Genomic DNA, 5069 nt, shown 5'->3' with positions numbered 1-5069 from the left:
GCAGCTCTTAATATTCTTTCTTTAACCTGTATATTTTGTGTTTTGATTATTATATGGCGAGGGGATGTTTTTCTTTGATCCAGTCTGTTTGGTGTTCTGTATGCTTCTTGAATATTCAAAGGGATATCTTTCTTTATGTTGGGAAAGTTTTCTTCCATAATTTTGTTAAAAATATTTTCTGGGCCTTTGAGCTGTGATTCTTCTCCTTCTTTCTATTCCTATTATTCTTAGGTTTGGTCTTTTTATTGTGTCCTATATTTCTTGAATGTTTCGTGATGAGATTTTGTTTTCTTTGATCAGTGCATTTATTTTCTTTATGGTGTCCTCAGAATCTGAGATTCTTTCTTCTATCTCTTGTATTCTATTGATTATGCTTTTTTCTGTAGGCTCTGCTCGTTGACCTAGATATTCCATATCCAGCTGTTCCTCAATCTGTGTTTTCTTCCTTGCTTCCATTTCAGTTTTCAATTCTTGAACTGTTTCCATTACCGGTTTGATCATTTTTTCTTGGTTTCCCAGGGTCTTGTGTACGTATTTACTTATTTCTTCAAACTTTTTGTATACTTCTCATCCATTTATATAAGGGTGTTTTTAACATGTTGTTTAAGGGACTCTATTGCTTTCATAAAGTCAATTTTTTCCACTTCTTCTGTGTTAGGGTGTTCAAGTCCTTCTTTTGTAAGATCATTGGGTTCTGGTGTTTTCATGTTGTTTTTCAGATTATTATGTAAAATTCTGCCTTGGCGCCTGCCCATCTCCTCCTATCCAATCAGTCTTTTAAAATCGGATCAGGTTTCTCTGCTGGCCAGAGGCTTCTCTTACAAATTGCCCTTGCTCTGTTTTCGGGCTCCTGCTGGGGGCCAAGATCCCTCTCACCCCTCAGAAGGGTCTTCAGGAACAGGATCCGGCTCCCCGTTTGCCAGGGACCTCGCCAACCAAAGGCCTACCTCTTTGATTTAATTGTAGTGGGGCAATCTGCTCTCGGTGTTGCGCGCTGGTCCCTGCTGCCTGCACAGTCCCCATCGGTTCCGTCCGCAGCCTGCGGTCTGCATTGCTCGTCTGCGGGCACCTGCCGAATACACTGAATTTAATGTTTTACTGTTCATTGTTGAAGTTCTGTCTATAAATTACTCTTTCTAGACTATGTCATGTCCCTGCCAAATGACTAACAGTAAGTTGTATACTTTCATGGGATTAAATCAAGAAGGATGATCTGAAATGCAAGTGACAAGAGGCCAGAGAGATGACCAAGTGGTTAAGAATATGTGCTCTTCATCCAGAGTATCTGCGTTCTCGCGAACATGGGTTTTCCTTTGTCACTTCTAGGTGTAGAGATGAAGCCATGTCATGGTGAGAAGAAGGGGTCTGCTGTCCACCAGACTCCATTAAGTCGCATCTAAGACACTAAAGAATGTTTAGGTGCATACAGCATATGCACAGAAGAGAAACATTTTAAAACAAATGTTTCATCTGATTCCAATTCCAACCTTGTAAATTCTTGAAATCAGTGAAACTGCTTAAGTACCCTGAAGACATCATTGTAGTTACCCATGACCTGCCTGCATTGAGAAGGAATCAGTTACTTCTCAAAACACAAACAATAAAAATCTAAGCATCTTACATGACTTAAGGCACAAAACTATTTTGTGTTTATAATGAAATATGACACAATGATTTAAGAATCTATGAGAATCATTTCTAAAACATGTCAAAAATGGAATATGTACATCAATAAATACCAAGGGTGTGTTGCGGCAATAGATTTCATGAAAAAGTGCTTACTCTAAACAGAGAGTACTTGAGTTCATACACCAGGTCATCATGGCCCCTCTACACACACACAATCACACAGTCAAAAACAAACACACATGCATACATACATACACACACAATTTCAAAAGAAAAAAGTGAACACTAAGATTAATATGAAATCCCTGACTGATTAAAAAGAACCTTCAATTTATTTCAAAATTAGTTTGTATAAATCTTAACATGTATAAAATGAACTCCTAATCACAATATACACATATTTATCTAGCACAATAAAAGAAAGATTTCACATTTGGAAATGATAATTTTCATTAACAATGCAGTATTTTAAATAATACATTACCCAACAGCCCATACAGCGTTAGAGTCTAGGTATCACACAAATATAAAAGCTATACAAATGCAAACAACATATTTGGAAAGCATAAAATAACTACATTTAGTCATAATACAGTGAAAGACATTAACCATTTTCAGAGAATAGGAGAAGCATGCAATGCAGCTTCACACATTGTTATAAATGTTGCTCCCTCTACTTCAGATCCAAGCAGCTCCTTTAGGCATAGTTGAAACTGCCACCTTACACAGCATTAAAGGTCACACAGAGTCAGTTTATTCATAAACCTGTGTCTTCCATTATAACCTAGAATTTTTATTCCATTTCATTTTAATGAAACTCTTGAATGGTCAAAACCAGTGAACAAGCTGTTGGCTCTGATATCAGACTTGGCAGAAAATTCTTATCATACGTGTATCTGGAAGCACATATGATGTGTGTGTAAGTGACATCTGAAGAGAACATGTGAAACTTTAAGCCGCACAGATGTTTTGTCAGCTTTTCTACAGAGAGAAAATCAGGGATTTTCCATTGATAATAATATATATGCCATAAAGCTTCAAAAACATTGTTCAAATTGTCCACATGTGAAAATACACATAAAATGCAAAATAACAGTTTCCAACATATGAAATTAATCAAAGGATTGAGCATATGGAGAAAGGTGAGCAGAGCAGATGGTGTTCTCCTCTCCCTAAAATCGCTCAGTCACATCAGTTTCTCCATTTATACGTTACAGGGGAAAAAATGAGACCAAGTTGAAATTTACTACAACATTCTCTCTTTTTCTTGCTGTGAGGAAAACTCACATACATAATACACATATATGTGCTTTTGAAAAAGAGTACTATAAGACTTGTGTAGGTGTGAGAGTTGTGTGTGTATGCAGATATGTAAATAAATTATAAATCTAAAAGACCAGGGATGTAATTAAAATTAATATTTTTTGTCTCCCAGTTATCAGTGACAGCTCCCTAAGCATTAAATATTGGATTCCTATTTTCTTTCTTCCTGATAACATTCAGTAGATGAGCAGAGTTGAGTATTCAAATGTGAAAACCCACACACATATGCATGAATAAAAAGTAAAAATAAAATAAAAAAATAGTTAAGACCTGAATCTTGGCTGATATGATTACAGAAGAATAGATGTTAAGTGGTTTATGAGGCTTCAGCGGGAGCTGTTGATTCCCTTTGCTCCTGAGTTGAGGACCTTAATCTTACAATTGTCCTATTTTAATATGATAAATTTTCAGTTTTATTGTGAGACCTCCTGAGAATCACCAAGGAGACAGAGGCAGACTTCTCTAAGTATAGGAAAAAGTAAGTATCATTTATTGAAATAAATAATTGTTTATTAAATCAAGAAGGTTGGGTGTTTTGTATATGTAAATAAATTAACTTGGCTTGGTACCTTTTATCAGTGAGGCATTCTCATCTTGCTCCCTCTATGTCTGGGTGATGACTATAGGCTGAGTCTTTCCTCTTCCCAGAATTCTCCTGTTCTGGTCACCCCACCTATACTTCCTGCCTGGCTAATGGCCAATCAGCATTTTACTAAACCAATAAAACTGACAAATCTTTACAGGGTACAAGACCACTGTCCCACAGCACTTCTTCCTCTCCTCCCCCACCCTTTTTCTTTTCAAAACAAAAACTCTGAATCTAATTTCTGTTGTTTAGCTTTCTTCATGATCATTTTCCATAACAACTTGTAACCAAGACTCTAAACAAAGACAAATACCCATAATCCAATTTTGGAGGGAATGTGGACATAGTTTTTTAAGCTACTTCCTGCTAATTGGGGGTGTTGATAATCTCATGGTGACCTAAAGAAAATTTAAGATTATGGTCAAGTCCTGACAGGGATGTTCTGTGAGGTTTGACCATCTCAGCCAACAGTACTGAAGCTGTCCTAGATATAGAAATCAGAGGAAACTTCAACAGAGGTCCTGTGAAATGTTGGATCATTTGGGCCATCCGCTTCTATCAGTTTTTTCAGTCCCTTCTTAATCACTGACTTTTTTTCTGTTTCGGTTGGCCAGTATTGATTATTCCAGTAAAGCAAATTTGCAATATACCTATTCTAATATCTTCTTAATCACACCTATTTAATCCAAGCTAACACAAGACACAGATTCTTAACTCAAAAAATGCCATGACTCAAATAGTCTTAAGTAGCTCTCAAAACTCGCTCTGGATCTTCACAGGTCAAGCCTTCTTTATCTGCATTTCTCTCAACTTGCTTATCTAGTGGTTAGGATTCCTGGTTTTCATCCAAACAGCCTGACTAACTCAGTTTGTAGAGCATGAGCATGGGACTCTTAATCCCAGGGTCTTTGGGATGAGCCCCACGTTGTAGACTAGATGTAAGAGAATGCGAGTAAAATAGTCTCATACTTGCTCAGAAATGAGTATAATAAAGGGTTCTTTATTTAGGGGTAGACCCACAGATTACAGTCCTCTGCATTAATAGGGAACAAGAACCAAATCCAGCAGCAGAGAGAGAAAGAGTACACCAGCTTTATGGCTGTATTTATAGTATAAGGGACCACACCCAAGTGGGCTGGTATCCTAAAGGCTATTTGCTAGAGGAGTTCCCACATCAACTTTACCTATTTAGAGATAGTGGTCAGTCAAATATTATTACTAAAATACTAAATATTAATAATAATGAAAAACAAAAGACTCCAAAATGAGAAACAATTCTCCCTTGAAACATAACAAAATAAAATATAATATAATTAAAAAAAAACCTATCATGTCAAAGGTGTGGTATTGGAAGTTCTTCTGTATATGCGTTTTGCTTTTATTAGTTAATGAATAAAGCTGCTTAAAACCAATGGTTTAACAGAGTAAAGCCAGGCAGGAAATACAAATACAAATGTAGAGAGAGAAAAGACAGAGTTAGAGAGAAGCCATGTATCCACCACAAGAGACAGACACCTCTGCTACAGCCCAT

Source organism: Alexandromys fortis, unplaced genomic scaffold (assembly GCF_014885135.2).
Source record: "Alexandromys fortis isolate MF-2015 unplaced genomic scaffold, M_Fortis_MF-2015_v1.1 scaffold_135, whole genome shotgun sequence".
NCBI classification, from domain to species: domain Eukaryota; kingdom Metazoa; phylum Chordata; class Mammalia; order Rodentia; family Cricetidae; genus Alexandromys; species Alexandromys fortis.
The sequence above is the reverse complement of the archived record's forward strand: the minus strand, read 5'-3'. Positions refer to the sequence as shown.